The 25,547-nt window shown below is 44.5% G+C and overlaps 1 long non-coding RNA gene across 9 annotated transcripts in view; it reads left to right on the top strand.

Annotated features, from left to right (window-relative positions):
• The window catches only part of LOC118259484 (uncharacterized), a 48,297-nt gene extending 25,091 nt beyond the window's left edge, over nucleotides 1-23,206 (top strand). For 2 of the 9 annotated variants that reach the window (XR_007709260.1, XR_007709258.1), the window contains exon 3: nucleotides 22,805-23,206. This is a non-coding gene — a long non-coding RNA (uncharacterized LOC118259484). Of the gene's footprint in view, nucleotides 1-756; nucleotides 833-5,303; nucleotides 5,923-6,404; nucleotides 6,553-7,594; nucleotides 8,514-21,615; nucleotides 21,764-22,804 lie in introns of those variants that run through there. The other 7 variants (XR_007709257.1, XR_007709256.1, XR_007709261.1 and 4 more) reach the window with 6 other exon arrangements.
• Nucleotides 23,207-25,547: the final 2,341 nt, after the last annotated feature.

Below are 25,547 nucleotides of genomic sequence, written 5' to 3'. Positions count from 1 at the left end.
TGGGGATAGGTTTAAATCACGCTTGTCAATGTGCTATTAATTTGGAACCACAGTCATTTTTTTCCCTAGGCCTGTTAATACGCTAGGCAGTCCCAGGAAGCGTAAAACTTTGAGCCGTGCTCTCCAGCATTTGCATTCTGCACTTTCTGTAGGTTCTGTATTCTGTCATCAGAATTCTAACAATCTCCTCAACGGCATACAGACACAAAACCCACAGACCCAGATAAAACAGCCTCCCATCTGGTTGTAGGATTGTCAGACGTGCATTCTTTTATATTAACCGGTTCTCAGCATTTTAGGATAGATGACTACCCAACACTGAACTGTCTCAAGTTTCCACACTGAGACAGCTTTGTAGAAATAAGAGAAAAAATTCATTACAATTGGCCTAGCATGGAATTTATTTTTAAAAAGGTTGGTAGAATATACTTGTAGGCTTCAAAACTAGCACATCATCATTTGAACGCTCCTTCATCTACATGATATTCTCCAGAAATACCAAACTTTTAGTCCTGGTCGTTATAGCTAATCAGTCATATTAGCTAATCAAAGTAGCTGATCAGTCACTTGAAGTCTGTTCTGAGCTCTACAGTGTTGGTCAGCTACTGACTTGTGGAAGTCAGACTCTATCTATAACCTCGGAATGGTTATAAAGCAGGTATGTTTATTCGGCGCTGCGCACGCACGCTGGCCGCGAAGGGGGAGAGCTCCACCTAACTGGCACACCAACGGTTGCTGCCAGTGTGCTTCTGTTAGTGGGACAAATCCATCTTCATTTCACTTCCCCCATAAGTCTCTTGCATAGTCATCAGGTCTCCGAAGAATCAGTCAGGTAGGGTCCCGTCTCTATTCGTATGGGTACTCGAGTCCTTGGGTGGTCGTTAACCAAGAGGTCGTTTTGTTGCATAATTCTCAAAAACCCCATGAGGTGTCATCTTGAACTACCTTATGTAGGTAGATTTCAATATACGTATATAGGTCTTTTCAAATACATATATACATATATACAGAGAGAGATCATTCTCAATTCGTCCTGCCTCATTTACATACACACAGCAACTAATATTTATTCAAGTGCATACTTCCCCCTGGGAGGCAAATCAAAGGTCTAGTGCCTAAAACGTTCTTATTGATTTGTTCTAGTTGCTTGCCCAAAACTATAATATGTTGTTGCAAATATTGGTTTCCTGCTTGCGTTAGAGCTTCTCCTTTGTACGGCATTCGGTAAGGCCTGCCATCCGATATCTCAAAAGGGGCTTAGTTTTACCAATACATATAGGTTTCGTGACAGATTTTACACATCTGTTGTTTTATCATTGGTTCATGGTTTTTCACTTGGCCACTTGCCTGTGGCCTATACGGAGTGTGTTGTTGCCAATCGATCCCCAGCACTCTGCTGACTTGTTGGGTCAGTTCTGCAGTCAAGTGTGGTCCCCGGTCAGATGACATTACTGAGGGTACACCAAAGCTCGGTATAATTGCATTCAACAATACTTTGGACACTTCTCTGGCTTTGTTAGTTCTACACGGGAATGCTCCTGGCCATCTGGAAAAAGTGTCTGGTAGTACCAATAGGCACCTAAACCCCGCTTTTCCTGGGAGTTCGAAAAAATCGATTTGCCACTGTTTCCCAGGAACACTTCCCTTCCCTATTGTTACCTGTCTGGGATTTGATTCCTGTCTGTGGTTTACTTTTATGCCTGCCTAACAATGGTATACAAATTAGGTCCTATCCATTTTCTACTCAAAAACTGTTTTAATAGTTCAGCTCCCCAGCATGCTTTCTTATGTCCTCCAATTACCATTCAATATCATACGGTATCACAATTCTCCCATCAGTTAGTCGTGTTAAACCTGTAGGTAACACTTTCCGTTTACACCTTCAATTAATTGCTTATCGATCTTAGAATATTCTGCTTCATTTTCTAAGACTTTTGTTGATGCCTGGCTTTCTGTTCCTGCTACTAGTGCCAAAATTTGACTCTCACATGCCCGTTCTGCTGCCCCTTTGGCTTCCTGCATCAGCCAATCTATTTCCTCTTTCAATATCAGCATCCCCTGTTTGATGTCCTTTACAGTGCAAAATGGCAACTTTAGCTCTTCGGCATGTTTAACTGAGGATGATAAGAGCCCTCTCTCCTTCCAAATTGCCCCACGTGCATGCACCACACCAAAGGCATATTTCAAATCTGTCCAAATGTTAATTCTTTTCCCTTTTGCCAGCTCAAGAGCTCTTACCAAGGCGATGATTTCAGCCTTTTGGGCTGATGGTTGTTACCGCATATCCTGGGAGGTGAAGTCCTTGGCGGACAAAGGTGCTGCCATCTATATACCAATCCTTTGCATCTTCTAGGGCTGGTCGGCTGGAGTATACCGTGTCCATGGTCTTGATGCAATAAACTCTGTTACTAAGGAAAGAGGCTGGGTTCACAGTATTAACGCCCCAAAAAATTTAGTAAACTACTAGTCCATTCTGCACATTCCTTTTCTTCTTGAGGAGCTATCAACATGCCATTTACATATTGCAAGTGTCCCCTTTCCCTGAAGGGGTTTTCCAAGCCTCAAGATTACAGGCTAGTTGGTTTCTCAACATGGTGGGGCTATTCTTGAACCCCTGTGGTAACACAGTGCAAGTAAGCTGAGTTTTTCGTCCTCTAGTAGGATTTTCTCATCCAAAGGCAAAGAGTTTCTGGCTTTCAGGTGCCACGGGCAGGCACAAAAAGGCATCCTTTAAATCTAGTACCGTGGACCAAACTTGACTCTTTTCTAATTTTGTCAAAAGGTTGTAGGGGTTGGCTACTACAGGGTATAAATCTTTTGTTATCCTTTTGTTGGCCCTTAAATCCTGAACTATACGATAGGTTCCATCTGCCTTTCTAACCGGGCCTATATGGAGTATTATATTCTGACTCACATTCTACTAATAGTCCATATTTAAGAAAGTTATTGATTATTCCTTCCATTCCCCTTCTGTCTTTCACCTTTAGTGGGTATTGCTTTTAGCATACCTTGGGAGCATTTTCCTTTAAATCAGGTTTTTTTTTACACGCACGACATTCTTTGCTCCCCAAGGTATTCCTGTAGCCCAAACTCCCACACACACTTGGTTCGTAATTACACCCATTCAGGGAGTCCTATCTGGAGCTTTCTCTGGACTCGCCAGGGATAGATAGACTTCAGAGCTTAAGATGTTACTTTGATTTCCATTTGCCCTTGTTCAAAAGAAAGTTTTGCATCCAATTTTTCCAGCAAGCCCCTTCCTAAGAAAGGCCTTAGCAAATTGGGTAAGTATAAAAATTGATGGAGTCCCATCATTTTTCCCCAATTTCAATTTCGAGCATTGCAAAAAAACGCCTTTGCCTTTTGGCCAGTTGCTCCTACTACATTTACAGACCTAGCGCTTGTCCACAATCAAGTTTTGGATTAACACGGAGAAAGCAGCTCCCATATCCAACCTAAAATCCATGCCTCTCTCTTCATTCCCTAGCTTTCTTTCAACCACTGGATCTGCTAGGCTACATGCCCCAGGTCCCCAGCATTCCTGCTCCAACTGTTGCAAGTTTATCCTGCAACCTAAGACAATTTCTTTCTGATATCAGGGGCCGACTGTCCTAGAAAGAGGCTAGCCAATTGCCTCGGTTTGTCTTCCGAAGCCAGGTCCAAATTGTTTTTTTTTTTTTTCTTCATTGCATTTCAAAGCTGGTCCAAAAATTCCATAGGGGTTTCTTTTGGACCTTGGTGGAACAGATTCTCCATTCCCAATTTACCCAGATTTGGGGATTTACCAGAGGCCCCACAGGGCTCACACCCGCCATTTTGGTATCCTCTTTCCCTGCTCATTCAACTGCAAACAGCTCTGTCAAATACTACATGCCACACCTTTAGCACCTTCAATAACCCTTCCAAGGCTTCTTTTTATCTTTCTCCAGCCTGTACTCTCACCAAAGGCTCAGTCAGGGGCCAACTCAATTCCATACCTTCTTCCCTCCAGGATGCTGAAACAACGTATCAGTATACAACATTTCATCCCATTCTCCTTCTCTCCTCAAAAACAGCACTCATTGCAAGATAGCGTTATAGGCAATTGATCCATAAAGTGGCCATTTAGCTCCATCCTCAAGCTTGTATAGTGGCCACCCTTGACTGCAATACTTGAGGAGAGTCCTCTTGCTTTCTGCGCCCCCACTTCCGACAATATCCTTCCAATGTGCCAGTATGCACCCAAGGGGGCTTTTCTTTAAAACGTCGTTGTTCTGGCTATTGCCCATCTCCTTCATTTCCTAGCCCCCTTCATTTATCATTTCTATTCCTTATTAGTTACTGTCCCTCGTTTCAATTTCCACGCAAACCTCTTATTGCAGGTTTTGACCGTCTTCTCCCAATCTTCTTCCCAAACCTCCCAGTTCTTTGGGATTAAACTTTTCTTTCCACGTACAAACTTCACTATTTCACATTCTTGATGGGCCCTGTCGCAATCCTAAATCTGAGGAACTTTGGGGAAACACTTGGGACACTCAGCCTTCCCTCTGCTACACAAACAATACCACCTTTTCTCACAAGATTTACATTTCAACAAGACCCAAGCTGAGCGCCAATTTTTCTCATGTCCTCCGTCAGTAAGCCCCCACACAAAACAAGGCATCACTCCTACCTGTCCGTCAACAGGAGGCTTTAAAAAGGTATTGGGGATAGGTTGCTCCCAATCTAAGGCCACTTCCTGTCCGCTGGCCGTTAAAAAAGAACATAACCGCAAGTCACGACTCCCACCCACTTCACAACAACACTGTGTCTCTAACACACGCACCCTTACACAACTACTTTCAACACAAAATACCCGGACATTTACAAATAAGCCGTACAATTATTACCACTCCTGCCCTCCAGCAGCTGCAGATATGACCCAGGTAACCCTGTCACAACTGTGAGGGGCCCGCTTACCGTACCTTCTCCTGCTTCTTACACTGTCACTAGCAGGTCCGTCCTGGCTCCCAGCACGGGGATGCAGCGGTGACCTCGGATTTGCTCCACCTGCTCCCCAGATCGCTGGCGGCCGCCCTATCGGTCAGCAAATGCCCCCGGCCGCTCTGCCGGTCAGCCTGTACGCTACCCTCCTCCCGGACGGGGACTCCGCCGTGCGCCAGACGTCTCTGCGCGGTTCACCAGCGGCCCCGCCCAAGCGCGGGCGTCCCCTACGGCTTCCCGGCCCCCTTTGTTAAACATCCCGCTTGTCCGCGGCTTCGGGAGCTCGTTGGCTGCTCCCGCGGGGAGCGGCTGGGAGCGGAGGCTCCTCCGAGGAAAATAAATAAATAAACAGTTATAAAGCAGGTACGTTTATTCGGCGCTGCGCACGCACGCCGGCCGCAAGGGGGAGAGCTCCACCTAACTTGCGCACCAACGGTTGCTGCCAGTGTGCTTCTGTTAGTGGGACAAATCCATCTTCATTTCACTTCCGCCGTAAGTCTCTTGCATAGTCATCAGGTCTCCGAAGAATCAGTCAGGTAGGGTCCCGTCTCTCTTCGTATGGGTACTCGAGTCCTTGGGTGGTCGTCCGGCGCACTCTGGTGGTCGTCTGTCGAAGGGCAGAAGTCTTCCTCGCTGCTAATCTTCTGGCCTTTCCCGTCTTTGACAGACGTCATCGGTCAAGCCAGTTCTAGCTCGTTCCATTATCTATGCATACAGTCTTTTACTCCCTTATCTTTGGGTCGTTAACCTACAATTGTGCTAGCTCAGACCTAGGAATCACCAGCCTTTATCTTGTTCCCTGTCTCACTACGGAGCTCACTCTAACATCCCTGGTGGAAGGAGAGCGCTTTCTTACCTGACAGGACTACTGTGCATGGCTGTCCTGTGTCTCCATTGATCAGACTCACAGGAAAGTAAACCAAATGAGGATGAAACAGCTTTACCTCTGGACGCATCATAGTATGTATTGAAATGGGACCTGTAAGAACAAAGTGCATTCTCAAGTGAGTCCTTTCCCATTAATTTCCTTAGTCACTGGGAAACTCTTACAGAAAATTCAGGCAAACAATTTCCCTGCATGGAAACCTCCTTTCGTCTGTAAAACGAAGCATTTATCCCGGGATATTCGGTTTTTTCCACATGGTATAAGCCTTCCTGCTCTCACTGCCCTCGGTTTTTCTTTTCTTCCTAAAGTTCATTTCTCTGGCAAAGCAATGCAATCCTTGAATTAAGACACCTGTGAAAAACTTAAGAAACTTCCCGGTCAATAACTTTCTTCAGACAGTGTCAATGATATCACAACAACCCAGACTTCTGTAACTTTTTCTTTAAAATATCTACCACAGATTCTGTATCATTTCCATGCAGACCAATCCTCAGCTTGATCATCTAAATTGAATTTGTTGCATATTAAACAGATTTTTTTATTATTTTTGTTACAGCAGATGAAAAAACGCTCACTCTAAATCTTGCTGGCTTTCCATCACATCAGATCGACCGAGACACTCTGATTCCTTGTCTTTATTTGTTTTCTGCGGAATTCTCCTGTCTCTTTTGGTTCAAGTTCAACTGGTAAAAAGCTTTTCACTGGTTAGTACACTTAGCTGGTATACATTTTTTGTTGCTTAAGATAACTGTTTTCATATTTTTCAATAGAACGTTGCCGTGATCTATTTTGTAAAGTCTAGAAAACAGACCCCACTCCCAAAAAAAAAAAAAAAAAAAAGAAAAAGAAAGATGCTTAGTCTTTTAAAATAAAATACTTATTCATTTGGCTGGATGGAGGAAGTTATATTCTATCCACGTAGACTGTACTCAGTAAAAGTTTATGTAAAATTCTGCTGACAAATGGCAGAATCCAGCTTGACTGCTCTAGGAGAAACCCAGTTTATTTGGCTGCAGCTCTTAGAACGCTAAAGGCTGCATCTCTATTAGATGCTGGGATGGAGCAATAATGTAGTTTTGCAATAAAACTCCAGTAATCACATTTACTCCATCCAGTTGTAGTTTCAGAGAGGATTAGTGGTACTTGAATGAATGTTCTCTCTAAAGAAACAGAAATTAAAGATCTGTTTCAGGTGCGAGATCAATGTATTGCAACCCCTAAAGGGGATATATAAAAACCCAAACTAATCACGGATAGGTTTGAATGAAATTTTGCAGGCATTTTTGTCCAATGGCTCCAATTGAATCTAGTCCAAAGCTCCTCTATGCTGGAACCACGTGATGAATATGTAAGGCCTTTAGCCTTAGCTGCTTTGATCTACTGATCTTCTCCAATTGGACTATATTACTTGTTACTATACCTCCGAGGGAACAGAACACAGTTTGGATAAATTCACAATCTAGAAAGAGCTCCGGCAGAAGCATAGGTCTTCCTTGCTACCATCCTCATAGAAGGTGCAGCAGCCACAGGGCCACTTCAGTCATTCACTCACAGAGCACCAATAACAAATACTCATTGTTGTAATATTCATTTGTTGCAAAACTACATTATTGCTCCATCCCCACATCTAAAAAAGATGCAGCCTTTGATGAATAGACCTTCTTTAGTGTTCTAATAAAAGTCATTGCTTATTAAGTTTAACTGCTTTTAAAAAGAATACTAATCTGAGGTCTGTACAATTTGCAGCACAGTGGTTGACCCAGGTATCCTCAAGGGTCTGTCTGGAACGGTACTAGCTGGTAAGAGTTTTGTTTCAGATGTATTTCAGCTATGCCCATTGCCTAGCACAGAAGCAGGAGAAAGTGCCTGTTTACTGTTCTAGATGTCCAACACTCAATTTTAATTCTTCTTGAAGCTAGGGGTCCCAGCAATCCAAACCAGATGCCCAGCCTCCCAATCTAATGCATGAGCAGAGGGGCTCTCTGAAACACCAGCACAGACTAGGTAAGAAATACCTTGAAAGCAGCCCTGTGGAGAAGGACATGGGGGTACTGGTTGATGAGAAGCTCAACGTGAGCCAGCAATACGCGCTTGCAACCCAAAAATCCACCTGTATCCTGGGCTGCATCAAAAGCAGGGCAATGTGAAAAAAAAAAGAAAAAAAAAAGGAAAAAAAAAAAAAGGGAAAAGGATAAGGCCTTAACACTGTGCAAGCCCTTCTCAGCAATAACTAAAACATTGGAGTGAAGCCAGGATTGCTCTGATAGCATTCTTCATGATCCAGCACAACTGACTGCTCTCGCAAGATCAGGTTCATTTCTTCTGAACCAGTCCGTATTTTGGAGGCTCCCGTTTCCTTAAAAATCTCCAAATTCTAACAAAATACATCATTCATGCTTCTGTCAAGTACACACGGATTTCTTCTGTTTTATCATGCACAGCGAGCTTAGGGAGACTGAATCTATACCTCAGTAATGGTCTTTAGAGCCACAAGGGAAGATGGAGCTCAGAGACGCTCAGCTGAGGAAACAGTTTTATCACACGTGCAGGAATCAGTTTTGTTGTTTCAGAGTTAGCTTACTGTCTTTGTGAAGACCTCATTTCTTCAGCTTCTCCTACGTCACACAAATTACTGAGTGGGAAGGCAATTAGTACTTAATGCTGTAATACATTAACCATTCCAAATCCAACAATTGTGATTTTCTCGGACATTGAGAAATAACGTAAAGAAAAGCAATGTAGTATGAACAGTAGTTTGCATTGCTATGGTTATTATTACCATTACCATTATTATTGTTACCGTATGTAAAAAAATAAAATAAAAAAGATGATCTACGTATACTGTTAAGATTTTTTTATTTTTCAACTTGCTAAAATGTACTTCAGGTGTAACGCAGTGTTGATTTTCTGTTATTCTATTTGAATGACGGTTTTTCCACCCTCAAAAATGAAAACTGCTATCGTGGAACATGTGGTCAAGAAGTGTGAGCGAGAAGGCCAAGAGCATCCTGGCTTGTATCAGAAATAGAGTGGCCATCAGGACTAGGGAAGTGGTTGTCCCTCTGTGCTCGGCTCTAGTGAGGGCCGCACCTCGAGTACTGTGTTCATCGAAGACATCGAGGTGCTGGAGCGTGTCCAGAGAAGGGCTCTGAAGCTTGTTAAGGGTTTAGAGAACAAGTCTTGTGAGGAGCGGCTGAGGGAGCTGGGGTTGTTTAGCCTGGAGAAAAGGAGGTTCAGGGGAGACTTTATTGTGCTCTACAGTAACCTTAAAGGAGGCTCCAGAGAGGTGGGGATCGTTCCCTTCTCCCAAGCCCCAAGTGATAAGACAAGAGCAAAAAACCTTAAGTTGCACCAGGGGAGGTTTAGCTTGGTTATTAGGAACAATTTCTTCACCGAAAGGGTTGCTCTGGTGGGTTTACGTGGCAAGGTTTTGGTAGCAGGGGGCCATAGGGGTGGCTTCTGTGAGAAGAATCTAGAAGCTGCCCCACGTTAGATAAGGGCCCCGCTGCTGACCAGAGCCGAGCCAATAAGCTATGTTGTTTGCACCTCTGTGAGAGCATATTTAAGAAAGGGAAAAAAAAAAAAAAAAACAAAAAAAAAAACAAAGAAGACTGCTTCACAGCAGCTGGGAGAGAGAGAGGAGTGAGAAACAGCCTTGCAGGCGCCAAGGTCAGTGAAGAAGAAGCGGGGAGAGGTGCTCCGGGCGCCAGAGCAGAAGTCCCCTGCAGCTTGGGGTGAGGACCATGGTGAAGCAGGCTGTCCCTCTGCAGCCCATGGGTCCCACATGGAGCAGATCTCCACACTGCAACCCGTGGACGAGCCCCCGGTGGAGCAGGGGGATGTGGCCTGGAGGAGGCTGCGGCCTGTGGAGGACCCCCGCAGCAGCAGAGCCCGGGCCGGAGCTGCAGCCCGTGGAGAGGAGCCCACGCAGGAGCAGGGGGTCTGGGGGGAGCTGCCGCCCAGCCGGGGGGGACCCGTGCTGGAGCAGTTTGCTCCTGGGGGATGGATGGACCCTGTGGTACGGAGCCATGTGGGAGCAGTTCTTGAAGAGCTGCTGCCTGTGGGCAGCCCCCTCAGGATCAGTTCGGGAAGGATGGCATCCCGTGGGAGGGACAAAGGACTGGAAAATTTTTCAGAAGAAACAAGGTGTTTAACAAGGAAGTATATAGTTTCCTTTTAAGGCTTCCTGGGTAACTGTGCTTATTTCATATTCCCAACTCGGAGGAAGAGAATTGTTGATTTCACCTTCTTTTTTCTTACAGGGAAATAAAAGGTCAACAGCTCTGAAAGTAAGAGGAATGTGTCAGAATCAAGCTCTTTTTGTCTGTAATCCTTTCTTAAGGAAAAGATTTATCACACGCCTTCCACAGATGTATGGTAGTAGAGAATAATTTTTGAACTAATCTAATTCAAGTCAGTTGGGGGATAGTGGTACTTCTCTAATTGTTTCTGAGACATACGCATTAGCAACAGAGAGTGTTCGGTTGTCACTGCAAGGGGCCTGCGGTAATGACTTCGGAAACAGAACTGAATTATGTCACAGTGGCGCTTTGGCACAGCTGCCTCCTTCGTGGCCACACAGCCCGTCCCAGCGCACGTCGCCCTCCCGCTCCTCCAGGGAGCCCCCCCGCCGCCTCAGCAGCCCCGCGGCGGATGCCCCATGGCGGAGCCGCGGCAGCCGACCCGCCCCCGAGGAGCACGAGCCCGCAGCCCTCTGCCCGCGCCGCATCGGCGGGGGAGCGGCGCCGCCAACGGCCGCCAACCGCCGCTCAACGGCCGCCACCGCCGCGGGGGCTTCTGGGGTGAGTGTGAAGTTGTGGCAAGAGGGATTTCCCATTCCTAAGGGGACCTGGTGGACACCAGCTTTCCTAGTAAATTGCTGATGTTGCTGAGGAGGCAGCAGTATCAAAGCCCTTGTTGATGAAGATGCAGCAAGTCTGGGGAGGCTCTGGCATTTCTCTGCAATGCTGCTCCCTGATTGTGACCCGACTCAGATTCTGAATGAAGCAAAGCAAGCTAGAGGAAAGCTGTATGTCCAGGTAATTTTTTTTTTTATTTTTTCCTTCTTCACTTGTAAGAAAATCTAAATCTTTAAACCACTGGCTTGAAAACACAGTTTTATGGAAATGATTATGGGTGTGCTCCTTAACCTTGTTTGGAACCTGTTTAACCTCGCTACAGTTATAGGAGACCTGTGCTCAAATTTATGCTTACCATGATAAAGCGGTATTCCTCTGGTATTCTTTCCTTTGGTGATCGCAGGTGAGGTTGAAAAGAGTTTTCAGTATGATTCTTCTTTTCCTTTGCAGTATCCAAAACTCCATATTATAGCTGATCTTCATCTCTGATCTTAAAAGCTTCACGGGCCAAAAGAGAATTGAGATGAGGAAGGAAATAGAGAATGCTGATGAATATTTCCAATTACCACCTGTAAGTTTTGTGAAAGGATCAGGTGCATTTCTGTAGTGGTAGAAAGTTTAGCTGGAAACACTTCATAAGTCCGTCAAATACAATTCATTTTTCTCAGTTAGAGCAATCACGTTGTTTAGACTACTGATAAGGTATTTGTCTGTAGGCAGCTGCCAACCTGTTAGCTAATCAAATTAAGCCCTGAAAAAAACAAACAACAGAACAAACAAACAAAATCCGTAAACATGCAGTTTATTGAGTCCAAGCGTCTCATTTCAAATCTCATGGGTTTGAACAAGTTTTGGGTGACTCCAGGGCTGGGTTCCCAGGGAGACTTTCTTTAATTCCTGGCAGATCAGCCATAAGGACAATACAAGGCCCTGGTTAAAGACAATCTTTAGGCTGCTTCTAGATCAACAGTTTATTTGGTTATTCCACGACCTCATCTCCACTTGCTTAGAAGTTGTGAAAATTGGAAGTACACTTAGTGTTTTTCATTCACGCTGTGTAAAATTATAAGAATTTTCACTGGCTATAAAAACAGAAATGACGAACAGACCCTCCTCTGGATCTTCAGAATGCTCCTAAGATCACCCAGACTGGCTAAGTAGAGATGCTCTAGTATAGATTGAATATAGATACAGGTATAGATGGTGGTAGAGATGCTCTAGCATAGACGTGACACGCTTTGACAGCATCTTTTCTCTGACAGCAGCTTATGTCTTGGCTCTTCACATCAAGCCAGAGCAGTTTCTTTGCCTCCGGAACCTGCAGACTGACCTCTCGTGTGTATCTGTGGTGGACTGAGGGTAATGTTTGTAACACACACTGATGCTGTATTCACTGTAACTTTCAGAAAAACAGAGCAAGAAGCTAACCTGCACAGCAGTTTCTTAGGTTTCTGCATGTATATATATATATATATACATATAATATATATATACATATATAAATATATATATATGCATATATATATTCAATTATTTATTTACTTATTTAAAGATATCTTTTGTTCTCTAAGATGAATCCTCTGACTGTTACTAACGTATGGGACATACCTTGACACTATAATGGTGTATAAATACTTTTCATCTCATCCTTGCTATTGTTACTGTATTTAAAAAATATTTGTGAATATAATTACCTGCTTTTATTCTTTTTTTTAAAAAAAATATATATACGTATTCTATTATAAAATCCTATAGAAAGGAGTGAACTCAAAAGGAAAGAGAAACCAATTTTAATTTCTAAATTAGATATCTAATCCTGATAGATTCACTCCCTTCCAAATATAGCTCAACAAATGAAACAGTAAAAAATCACATAATATTTCTTTTATAACAAGATTTCATTGCACAATAGTTCTTTGCCTTACCCTGCAATAACCCCATAGGCATTGCAATTGCTTACTTGTTCTTCTCCTTAACTTGTTTTTAGTGTTTACTTTTCTAACCTATCCTTAATGTTCCAACATTGGATTTATTTACCTCCTTAGATATCAAGAGAATAAGGCATTTGCTTCATAGGACAGTACTTTGATGCTTTCCAGGGCTAATGGCCAAAGTTCTCAAAGCACTTTTCATCAGTGATTTATATATTTCTCAATCTTTCCATCTTCGTTTAGAACTCTTAACTTAATTTAGGTATTAGGTGAAAAAGAGCCCCAAAACCAGCTGAAGCCATATCAGACATAGTAAGGACATGCGTCTGGTAGGAAGTAATTGAGAGTGATCCCATGGTGTACTTTAGGCAGATTTACTCTGGTCCTCTGGACTAAGCATCCCCAAGGGCTATTTCAAAGCTCTCTGAATGATCTGTCATTCTCTCTTACACTGTAGTCTCCATTAGGAAAGGGTAAATATTCATTGCCCATGTGGAAAGGAACTACTCATTTAGTTGTTTCTAACCAAAATCTCTTTATTGTGTTCTGTTTACAGAAACCACTTGGCTAGCCAAACTAAGTCATTGAAAATGGAAGCAGTGGAACTACTTCAAAACCGTGCTTCTGCTTCTAAGCAGAACTGTAATGTAGGTGGGGACATAGCAAGAGGACATGTCCAAGGCAGGGTGCAATTGAAAACCACCTGTCCAAGCCACAGAAAGAAGTCAGCGATTCTCAGTTTGAGACTGTTGCTTGACTAGTAACACAGCAGCTGGAACGCTTATGATTACTGCTGATGGATTCCCATGAATCAGCCAATGATACAAGCTACGAGAACAACTGAAGCAATTTGAAGTTACGCTTCTCCCTGTTCTGCATTCAAATTTGTGAAAGAAAGGAGAAGAGAGGAGAAGAAGACAGGAGAGAAGGAGAAGAGAGGAGAGAAGAGGAGAAGACGGGAGGGAAGGGGAGGGAAGGAGAGTGAATGAAGAGAAGGGGAGGGAAGGGGAGGGAAGGGGAGGGAAGGGAAGGGAAGGGAAGGGAAGGGAAGGGAAGGGAAGGGAAGGGAAGGGAAGGGAAGGGAAGGGAAGGGAAGGGAAGGGAAGGGAAGGGAAGGGAAGGGAAGGGAAGGGAAGGGAAGGGAAGGGAAGGGAAGGGAAGGGAAGGGAAGGGAAGGGAAGGGAAGGGAAGGGGAGTATAGGGGAGTATAGGGGAGTATAGGGGAGTATAGGGGAGGGGAGGGGTGGGTAGGGTACTGAAGGGACATGTAGGGTAGTGTAGGGTAAGGGAGCGTAGGGGAGTATAGGGGAGGGGAGGGGAGTGTAGGGGAGGGGTGTGTAGGGGAGTGTAGGGGAGGAGAGTGTAGGGGAGAGAAGTGTAGGGGAGTGTAGGGGAGTGAACTGTAGGGGAGGTGAGTGTAGGGGAGTGTAGGGGAGGTTAGTGTAGGGGAGAGGAGTGTAGGGGAGCGTAGGGGAGTGTAGCGGAGGGGACTGTAGAGCAGTGTAGGGGATTGTAGGGGAGAGGAGTGTAGGGGAGGAGAGTGTAGGGGAGGGGAGCAGAGGGGAGTGCAGGGGAGTACAGGGGAGTGAGTGTACGGGAGTGTAGGGGAGGAGAGTGGAGGGGAGGGGAGTGCAGCGGAGCGTAGGGAAGGGGAGCGTAGGGGAGGGGAGCGTAGGGCAGGGGAGTGGAGGGAGGGAATGGGAGGGGAGGGGAGTGCTACCATAAATGAAATGGTCAAATAAATGACATTTTGGATCTGGAGCCAACTAGTTTTGTTGCCATTCATTCCACAACCTGATTTATCACTGCAGTCTTTGTATTGCACAGTGCCATTGATGGTTTGGCATGCACAGAGGTGGCCGAGTATTTTCAGAAATAACCTTCCTTAATAACTGAATCAAGACTTTTGCTGTAATGCAAAAGATCAGGTGATTGATTAACATATGGATGGCAGCTGAGCAGGGGAAACAGCTTCAAAACTTCCAAATGTTTTCTTTATACAGAACTACAACTCCTTCTCTGCTCTGCGGTTATGAAAGTTTCTGTCACCTACTTAGTAAGCAGAAGCAGTAAAGTGGGATTTAGAAGACCCAGCTAGAGCATAAGTGCCAGTTAGAGGAAGCAATCATTTATAGTTAGTCCAGTGTTTGAAGAGAGTTTATGCGGCTTTCCAAGGAGCATATACTAGTGCAAAGCAACCGATTTATCTGACTCTCCAATGAAAGAAAAGGAAGTGCAAAGCAGCAAATGCTTGAGAGAGGGAAAGAGAGATGCAGCTCAACTGTCTGGGGGGAAGAAGGCAGTCAGCTCTTAACAGATTATTTGCCATCTAATTTGTTTCTCAAAACCGTAACATTTATTTAAGACAGTAGCATTTTACTACATGTGGTGCTAATGGAGGTTAAATAAAAGACACAAGGGCAGCAAAATCCCTCACTTGCTTCTCACACAAGGACAAAACTGTTACCTGAGAGAAACGCAGATCAATTTCTCAAATCTCACAGCACTTTCTGACACCATTGGCTACGGGTTACCTCTTAAGTATTTGAAGATTTCAGTAGGGCTGACCGATTGAGATGGGGATAGGTTTAAATCACGCTTGTCAATGTGCTATTAATTTGGAACCACAGTCATTTTTTTCCCTAGGCCTGTTAATACGCTAGGCAGTCCCAGGAAGCGTAAAACTTTGAGCCGTGCTCTCCAGCATTTGCATTCTGCACTTTCTGTAGGTTCTGTATTCTGTCATCAGAATTCTAACAATCTCCTCAACGGCATACAGACACAAAACCCACAGACCCAGATAAAACAGCCTCCCATCTGGTTGTAGGATTGTCAGACGTGCATTCTTTTATATTAACCGGTTCTCAGCATTTTAGGATAGATGACTACCCAACACTGAACTGTCTCAAGTTTCCACACTGAGACAGCTTTGTAGAAATAAGAGAAAAAATTCATTACAATTGGCCTAGCATGGAATTTATTTTTAAAAAGGTTGGTAGAATATACTTGTAGGCTTCAAAACTAGCACATCATCATTTGAACGCTCCTTCATCTACATGATATTCTCCAGAAATACCAAACTTTTAGTCCTGGTCGTTATAGCTAATCAGTCATATTAGCTAATCAAAGTAGCTGATCAGTCACTTGAAGTCTGTTCTGAGCTCTACAGTGTTGGTCAGCTACTGACTTGTGGAAGTCAGACTCTTATCTATAACCTCGGAATGGTTATAAAGCAGGTATGTTTATTCGGCGCTGCGCACGCACGCTGGCCGCGAGGGGGAGAGCTCCACCTAACTGGCACACCAACGGTTGCTGCCAGTGTGCTTCTGTTAGTGGGACAAATCCATCTTCATTTCACTTCCCCCATAAGTCTCTTGCATAGTCGTCAGGTCTCCGAAGAATCAGTCAGGTAGGGTCCCGTCTCTATTCGTATGGGTACTCGAGTCCTTGGGTGGTCGTTAACCAAGAGGTCGTTTTGTTGCATAATTCTCAAAAACCCCATGAGGTGTCATCTTGAACTACCTTATGTAGGTAGATTTCAATATACGTATATAGGTCTTTTCAAATACGTATATACATATATACAGAGAGAGATCATTCTCAATTCGTCCTGCCTCATTTACATACACACAGCAACTAATATTTATTCAAGTGCATACTTCCCCCTGGGAGGCAAATCAAAGGTCTAGTGCCTAAAACGTTCTTATTGATTTGTTCTAGTTGCTTGCCCAAAACTATAATATGTTGTTGCAAATATTGGTTTCCTGCTTGCGTTAGAGCTTCTCCTTTGTACGGCATTCGGTAAGGCCTGCCATCCGATATCTCAAAAGGGGCTTAGTTTTACCAATACATATAGGTTTCGTGACAGATTTTACACATCTGTTGTTTTATCATTGGTTCATGGTTTTTCACTTGGCCACTTGCCTGTGGCCTATACGGAGTGTGTTGTTGCCAATCGATCCCCAGCACTCTGCTGACTTGTTGGGTCAGTTCTGCAGTCAAGTGTGGTCCCCGGTCAGATGACATTACTGAGGGTACACCAAAGCTCGGTATAATTGCATTCAACAATACTTTGGACACTTCTCTGGCTTTGTTAGTTCTACACGGGAATGCTCCTGGCCATCTGGAAAAAGTGTCTGGTAGTACCAATAGGCACCTAAACCCCGCTTTTCCTGGGAGTTCGAAAAAATCGATTTGCCACTGTTTCCCAGGAACACTTCCCTTCCCTATTGTTCCTGTCTGGGATTTGATTCCTGTCTGTGGTTTACTTTTATGCCTGCCTAACAATGGTATACAAATTAGGTCCTATCCATTTTCTACTCAAAAACTGTTTTAATAGTTCAGCTCCCCAGCATGCTTTCTTATGTCCTCCAATTACCATTCAATATCATACGGTATCACAATTCTCCCATCAGTTAGTCGTGTTAAACCTGTAGGTAACACTTTCCGTTTACACCTTCAATTAATTGCTTATCGATCTTAGAATATTCTGCTTCATTTTCTAAGACTTTTGTTGATGCCTGGCTTTCTGTTCCTGCTACTAGTGCCAAAATTTGACTCTCACATGCCCGTTCTGCTGCCCCTTTGGCTTCCGCATCAGCCAATCTATTTCCTCTTTCAATATCAGCATCCCCTGTTTGATGTCCTTTACAGTGCAAAATGGCAACTTTAGCTCTTCGGCATGTTTAACTGAGGATGATAAGAGCCCTCTCTCCTTCCAAATTGCCCCACGTGCATGCACCACACCAAAGGCATATTTCAAATCTGTCCAAATGTTAATTCTTTTCCCTTTTGCCAGCTCAAGAGCTCTTACCAAGGCGATGATTTCAGCCTTTTGGGCTGATGGTTGTTACCGCATATCCTGGGAGGTGAAGTCCTTGGCGGACAAAGGTGCTGCCATCTATATACCAATCCTTTGCATCTTCTAGGGCTGGTCGGCTGGAGTATACCGTGTCCATGGTCTTGATGCAATAAACTCTGTTACTAAGGAAAGAGGCTGGGTTCACAGTATTAACGCCCCAAAAAATTTAGTAAACGACTAGTCCATTCTGCACATTCCTTTTCTTCTTGAGGAGCTATCAACATGCCATTTACATATTGCAAGTGTCCCCTTTCCCTGAAGGGGTTTTCCAAGCCTCAAGATTACAGGCTAGTTGGTTTCTCAACATGGTGGGGCTATTCTTGAACCCCTGTGGTAACACAGTGCAAGTAAGCTGAGTTTTTCGTCCTCTAGTAGGATTTTCTCATCCAAAGGCAAAGAGTTTCTGGCTTTCAGGTGCCACGGGCAGGCACAAAAAGGCATCCTTTAAATCTAGTACCGTGGACCAAACTTGACTCTTTTCTAATTTTGTCAAAAGGTTGTAGGGGTTGGCTACTACAGGGTATAAATCTTTTGTTATCCTTTTGTTGGCCCTTAAATCCTGAACTATACGATAGGTTCCATCTGCCTTTCTAACCGGGCCTATATGGAGTATTATATTCTGACTCACATTCTACTAATAGTCCATATTTAAGAAAGTTATTGATTATTCCTTCCATTCCCCTTCTGTCTTTCACCTTTAGTGGGTATTGCTTTTAGCATACCTTGGGAGCATTTTCCTTTAAATCAGGTTTTTTTTTACACGCACGACATTCTTTGCTCCCCAAGGTATTCCTGTAGCCCAAACTCCCACACACACTTGGTTCGTAATTACACCCATTCAGGGAGTCCTATCTGGAGCTTTCTCTGGACTCGCCAGGGATAGATAGACTTCAGAGCTTAAGATGTTACTTTGATTTCCATTTGCCCTTGTTCAAAAGAAAGTTTTGCATCCAATTTTTCCAGCAAGCCCCTTCCTAAGAAAGGCCTTAGCAAATTGGGTAAGTATAAAAATTGATGGAGTCCCATCATTTTTCCCCAATTTCAATTTCGAGCATTGCAAAAAAAACGCCTTTGCCTTTTGGCCAGTTGCTCCTACTACATTTACAGACCTAGCGCTTGTCCACAATCAAGTTTTGGATTAACACGAAGAAAGCAGCTCCCATATCCAACCTAAAATCCATGCCTCTCTCTTCATTCCCTAGCTTTCTTTCAACCACTGGATCTGCTAGGCTACATGCCCCAGGTCCCCAGCATTCCTGCTCCAACTGTTGCAAGTTTATCCTGCAACCTAAGACAATTTCTTTCTGATATCAGGGGCCGACTGTCCTAGAAAGAGGCTAGCCAATTGCCTCGGTTTGTCTTCCGAAGCCAGGTCCAAATTGTTTTTTTTTTTTTCTTCATTGCATTTCAAAGCTGGTCCAAAAATTCCATAGGGGTTTCTTTTGGACCTTGGTGGAACAGATTCTCCATTCCCAATTTACCCAGATTTGGGGATTTACCAGAGGCCCCACAGGGCTCACACCCGCCATTTTGGTATCCTCTTTCCCTGCTCATTCAACTGCAAACAGCTCTGTCAAATACTACATGCCACACCTTTAGCACCTTCAATAACCCTTCCAAGGCTTCTTTTTATCTTTCTCCAGCCTGTACTTTCACCAAAGGCTCAGTCAGGGGCCAACTCAATTCCATACCTTCTTCCCTCCAGGATGCTGAAACAACGTATCAGTATACAACATTTCATCCCATTCTCCTTCTCTCCTCAAAAACAGCACTCATTGCAAGATAGCGTTATAGGCAATTGATCCATAAAGTGGCCATTTAGCTCCATCCTCAAGCTTGTATAGTGGCCACCCTTGACTGCAATACTTGAGGAGAGTCCTCTTGCTTTCTGCGCCCCCACTTCCGACAATATCCTTCCAATGTGCCAGTATGCACCCAAGGGGGCTTTTCTTTAAAACGTCTTTGTTCTGGCTATTGCCCATCTCCTTCATTTCCTAGCCCCCTTCATTTATCATTTCTATTCCTTATTAGTTACTGTCCCTCGTTTCAATTTCCACGCAAACCTCTTATTGCAGGTTTTGACCGTCTTCTCCCAATCTTCTTCCCAAACCTCCCAGTTCTTTGGAATTAAACTTTTCTTTCCACGTACAAACTTCACTATTTCACATTCTTGATGGGCCCTGTCGCAATCCTAAATCTGAGGAACTTTGGGGAAACACTTGGGACACTCAGCCTTCCCTCTGCTACACAAACAATACCACCTTTTCTCACAAGATTTACATTTCAACAAGACCCAAGCTGAGCGCCAATTTTTCTCATGTCCTCCGTCAGTAAGCCCCCACACAAAACAAGGCATCACTCCTACCTGTCCGTCAACAGGAGGCTTTAAAAAGGTATTGGGGATAGGTTGCTCCCAATCTAAGGCCACTTCCTGTCCGCTGGCCGTTAAAAAAGAACATAACCGCAAGTCACGACTCCCACCCACTTCACAACAACACCGTGTCTCTAACACACGCACCCTTACACAACTACTTTCAACACAAAATACCCGGACATTTACAAATAAGCCGTACAATTATTACCACTCCTGCCCTCCAGCAGCTGCAGATATGACCCAGGTAACCCTGTCACAACTGTGAGGGGCCCGCTTACCGTACCTTCTCCTGCTTCTTACACTGTCACTAGCAGGTCCGTCCTGGCTCCCAGCACGGGGATGCAGCGGTGACCTCGGATTTGCTCCACCTGCTCCCCAGATCGCTGGCGGCCGCCCTATCGGTCAGCAAATGCCCCCGGCCGCTCTGCCGGTCAGCCTGTACGCTACCCTCCTCCCGGACGGGGACTCCGCCGTGCGCCAGACGTCTCTGCGCGGTTCACCAGCGGCCCCGCCCAAGCGCGGGCGTCCCCTACGGCTTCCCGGCCCCCTTTGTTAAACATCCCGCTTGTCCGCGGCTTCGGGAGCTCGTTGGCTGCTCCCGCGGGGAGCGGCGGGGAGCGGAGGCTCCTCCGAGGAAAATAAATAAATAAACAGTTATAAAGCAGGTACGTTTATTCGGCGCTGCGCACGCACGCCGGCCGCAAGGGGGAGAGCTCCACCTAACTTGCGCACCAACGGTTGCTGCCAGTGTGCTTCTGTTAGTGGGACAAATCCATCTTCATTTCACTTCCGCCGTAAGTCTCTTGCATAGTCATCAGGTCTCCGAAGAATCAGTCAGGTAGGGTCCCGTCTCTCTTCGTATGGGTACTCGAGTCCTTGGGGGTCGTCCGGCGCACTCTGGTGGTCGTCTGTCGAAGGGCAGAAGTCTTCCTCGCTGCTAATCTTCTGGCCTTTCCCGTCTTTGACAGACGTCATCGGTCAAGCCAGTTCTAGCTCGTTCCATTATCTATGCATACAGTCTTTTACTCCCTTATCTTTGGGTCGTTAACCTACAATTGTGCTAGCTCAGACCTAGGAATCACCAGCCTTTATCTTGTTCCCTGTCTCACTACGGAGCTCACTCTAACATCCCTGGTGGAAGGAGAGCGCTTTCTTACCTGACAGGACTACTGTGCATGGCTGTCCTGTGTCTCCATTGATCAGACTCACAGGAAAGTAAACCAAATGAGGATGAAACAGCTTTACCTCTGGACGCATCATAGTATGTATTGAAATGGGACCTGTAAGAACAAAGTGCATTCTCAAGTGAGTCCTTTCCCATTAATTTCCTTAGTCACTGGGAAACTCTTACAGAAAATTCAGGCAAACAATTTCCCTGCATGGAAACCTCCTTTCGTCTGTAAAACGAAGCATTTATCCCGGGATATTCGGTTTTTCCACATGGTATAAGCCTTCCTGCTCTCACTGCCCTCGGTTTTTCTTTTCTTCCTAAAGTTCATTTCTCTGGCAAAGCAATGCAATCCTTGAATTAAGACACCTGTGAAAAACTTAAGAAACTTCCCGGTCAATAACTTTCTTCAGACAGTGTCAATGATATCACAACAACCCAGACTTCTGTAACTTTTTCTTTAAAATATCTACCACAGATTCTGTATCATTTCCATGCAGACCAATCCTCAGCTTGATCATCTAAATTGAATTTGTTGCATATTAAACAGATTTTTTTATTATTTTTGTTACAGCAGATGAAAAAACGCTCACTCTAAATCTTGCTGGCTTTCCATCACATCAGATCGACCGAGACACTCTGATTCCTTGTCTTTATTTGTTTTCTGCGGAATTCTCCTGTCTCTTTTGGTTCAAGTTCAACTGGTAAAAAGCTTTTCACTGGTTAGTACACTTAGCTGGTATACATTTTTTGTTGCTTAAGATAACTGTTTTCATATTTTTCAATAGAACATTGCCGTGATCTATTTTGTAAAGTCTAGAAAACAGACCCCACTCCAAAAAAAAAAAAAAAAAAAGGAAAAAGAAAGATGCTTAGTCTTTTAAAATAAAATACTTATTCATTTGGCTGGATGGAGGAAGTTATATTCTATCCACGTAGACTGTACTCAGTAAAAGTTTATGTAAAATTCTGCTGACAAATGGCAGAATCCAGCTTGACTGCTCTAGGAGAAACCCAGTTTATTTGGCTGCAGCTCTTAGAACGCTAAAGGCTGCATCTCTATTAGATGCTGGGATGGAGCAATAATGTAGTTTTGCAATAAAACTCCAGTAATCACATTTACTCCATCCAGTTGTAGTTTCAGAGAGGATTAGTGGTACTTGAATGAATGTTCTCTCTAAAGAAACAGAAATTAAAGATCTGTTTCAGGTGCGAGATCAATGTATTGCAACCCCTAAAGGGGATATATAAAAACCCAAACTAATCACGGATAGGTTTGAATGAAATTTTGCAGGCATTTTTGTCCAATGGCTCCAATTGAATCTAGTCCAAAGCTCCTCTATGCTGGAACCACGTGATGAATATGTAAGGCCTTTAGCCTTAGCTGCTTTGATCTACTGATCTTCTCCAATTGGACTATATTACTTGTTACTATACCTCCGAGGGAACAGAACACAGTTTGGATAAATTCACAATCTAGAAAGAGCTCCGGCAGAAGCATAGGTCTTCCTTGCTACCATCCTCACAGAAGGTGCAGCAGCCACAGGGCCACTTCAGTCATTCACTCACAGAGCACCAATAACAAATACTCATTGTTGTAATATTCATTTGTTGCAAAACTACATTATTGCTCCATCCCCACATCTAAAAAAGATGCAGCCTTTGATGAATAGACCTTCTTTAGTGTTCTAATAAAAGTCATTGCTTATTAAGTTTAACTGCTTTTAAAAAGAATACTAATCTGAGGTCTGTACAATTTGCAGCACAGTGGTTGACCCAGGTATCCTCAAGGGTCTGTCTGGAACGGTACTAGCTGGTAAGAGTTTTGTTTCAGATGTATTTCAGCTATGCCCATTGCCTAGCACAGAAGCAGGAGAAAGTGCCTGTTTACTGTTCTAGATGTCCAACACTCAATTTTAATTCTTCTTGAAGCTAGGGGTCCCAGCAATCCAAACCAGATGCCCAGCCTCCCAATCTAATGCATGAGCAGAGGGGCTCTCTGAAACACCAGCACAGACTAGGTAAGAAATACCTTGAAAGCAGCCCTGTGGAGAAGGACATGGGGGTACTGGTTGATGAGAAGCTCAACGTGAGCCAGCAATACGCGCTTGCAACCCAAAAATCCACCTGTATCCTGGGCTGCATCAAAAGCAGGGCAATGTGAAAAAAAAAAGAAAAAAAAAAAGGAAAAAAAAAAAAAGGGAAAAGGATAAGGCCTAAACACTGTGCAAGCCCTTCTCAGCAATAACTAAAACATTGGAGTGAAGCCAGGATTGCTCTGATAGCATTCTTCATGATCCAGCACAACTGACTGCTCTCGCAAGATCAGGTTCATTTCTTCTGAACCAGTCCGTATTTTGGAAGCTCCCGTTTCCTTAAAAATCTCCGAATTCTAACAAAATACATCATTCATGCTTCTGTCAAGTACACACGGATTTCTTCTGTTTTATCATGCACAGCGAGCTTAGGGAGACTGAATCTATACCTCAGTAATGGTCTTTAGAGCCACAAGGGAAGATGGAGCTCAGAGACGCTCAGCTGAGGAAACAGTTTTATCACACGTGCAGGAATCAGTTTTGTTGTTTCAGAGTTAGCTTACTGTCTTTGTGAAGACCTCATTTCTTCAGCTTCTCCTACGTCACACAAATTACTGAGTGGGAAGGCAATTAGTACTTAATGCTGTAATACATTAACCATTCCAAATCCAACAATTGTGATTTTCTCGGACATTGAGAAATAACGTAAAGAAAAGCAATGTAGTATGAACAGTAGTTTGCATTGCTATGGTTATTATTACCATTACCATTATTATTGTTACCGTATGTAAAAAAATAAAATAAAAAAGATGATCTACGTATACTGTTAAGATTTTTTTATTTTTCAACTTGCTAAAATGTACTTCAGGTGTAATGCAGTGTTGATTTTCTGTTATTCTATTTGAATGACGGTTTTTCCACCCTCAAAAATGAAAACTGCTATCGTGGAACATGTGGTCAAGAAGTGTGAGCGAGAAGGCCAAGAGCATCCTGGCTTGTATCAGAAATAGAGTGGCCATCAGGACTAGGGAAGTGGTTGTCCCTCTGTGCTCGGCTCTGGTGAGGGCCGCACCCCGAGTACTGTGTTCATCGAAGACATCGAGGTGCTGGAGCGTGTCCAGAGAAGGGCTCTGAAGCTTGTTAAGGGTTTAGAGAACAAGTCTTGTGAGGAGCGGCTGAGGGAGCTGGGGTTGTTTAGCCTGGAGAAAAGGAGGTTCAGGGGAGACTTTATTGTGCTCTACAGTAACCTTAAAGGAGGCTCCAGAGAGGTGGGGATCGTTCCCTTCTCCCAAGCCCCAAGTGATAAGACAAGAGCAAAAAACCTTAAGTTGCACCAGGGGAGGTTTAGCTTGGTTATTAGGAACAATTTCTTCACCGAAAGGGTTGCTCTGGTGGGTTTACGTGGCAAGGTTTTGGTAGCAGGGGGCCATAGGGGTGGCTTCTGTGAGAAGAATCTAGAAGCTGCCCCACGTTAGATAAGGGCCCCGCTGCTGACCAGAGCCGAGCCAATAAGCTATGTTGTTTGCACCTCTGTGAGAGCATATTTAAGAAAGGGAAAAAAAAAAAAAACAACAAAAAAAAAAACAAAGAAGACTGCTTCACAGCAGCTGGGAGAGAGAGAGGAGTGAGAAACAGCCTTGCAGGCGCCAAGGTCAGTGAAGAAGAAGCGGGGAGAGGTGCTCCGGGCGCCAGAGCAGAAGTCCCCTGCAGCTTGGGGTGAGGACCATGGTGAAGCAGGCTGTCCCTCTGCAGCCCATGGGTCCCACATGGAGCAGATCTCCACACTGCAACCCGTGGACGAGCCCCCGGTGGAGCAGGGGGATGTGGCCTGGAGGAGGCTGCGGCCTGTGGAGGACCCCCGCAGCAGCAGAGCCCGGGCCGGAGCTGCAGCCCGTGGAGAGGAGCCCACGCAGGAGCAGGGGGTCTGGGGGGAGCTGCCGCCCAGCCGGGGGGGACCCGTGCTGGAGCAGTTTGCTCCTGGGGGATGGATGGACCCTGTGGTACGGAGCCATGTGGGAGCAGTTCTTGAAGAGCTGCTGCCTGTGGGCAGCCCCCTCAGGATCAGTTCGGGAAGGATGGCATCCCGTGGGAGGGACAAAGGACTGGAAAATTTTTCAGAAGAAACAAGGTGTTTAACAAGGAAGTATATAGTTTCCTTTTAAGGCTTCCTGGGTAACTGTGCTTATTTCATATTCCCAACTCGGAGGAAGAGAATTGTTGATTTCACCTTCTTTTTTCTTACAGGGAAATAAAAGGTCAACAGCTCTGAAAGTAAGAGGAATGTGTCAGAATCAAGCTCTTTTTGTCTGTAATCCTTTCTTAAGGAAAAGATTTATCACACGCCTTCCACAGATGTATGGTAGTAGAGAATAATTTTTGAACTAATCTAATTCAAGTCAGTTGGGGGATAGTGGTACTTCTCTAATTGTTTCTGAGACATACGCATTAGCAACAGAGAGTGTTCGGTTGT

The sequence above is a fragment of the Cygnus atratus genome, chromosome Z (genome assembly GCF_013377495.2).
Source record: "Cygnus atratus isolate AKBS03 ecotype Queensland, Australia chromosome Z, CAtr_DNAZoo_HiC_assembly, whole genome shotgun sequence".
Classification (NCBI taxonomy): Eukaryota; Metazoa; Chordata; class Aves; order Anseriformes; family Anatidae; genus Cygnus; species Cygnus atratus.
The sequence above is the reverse complement of the archived record's forward strand: the minus strand, read 5'-3'. Positions and strand labels throughout refer to the sequence as shown.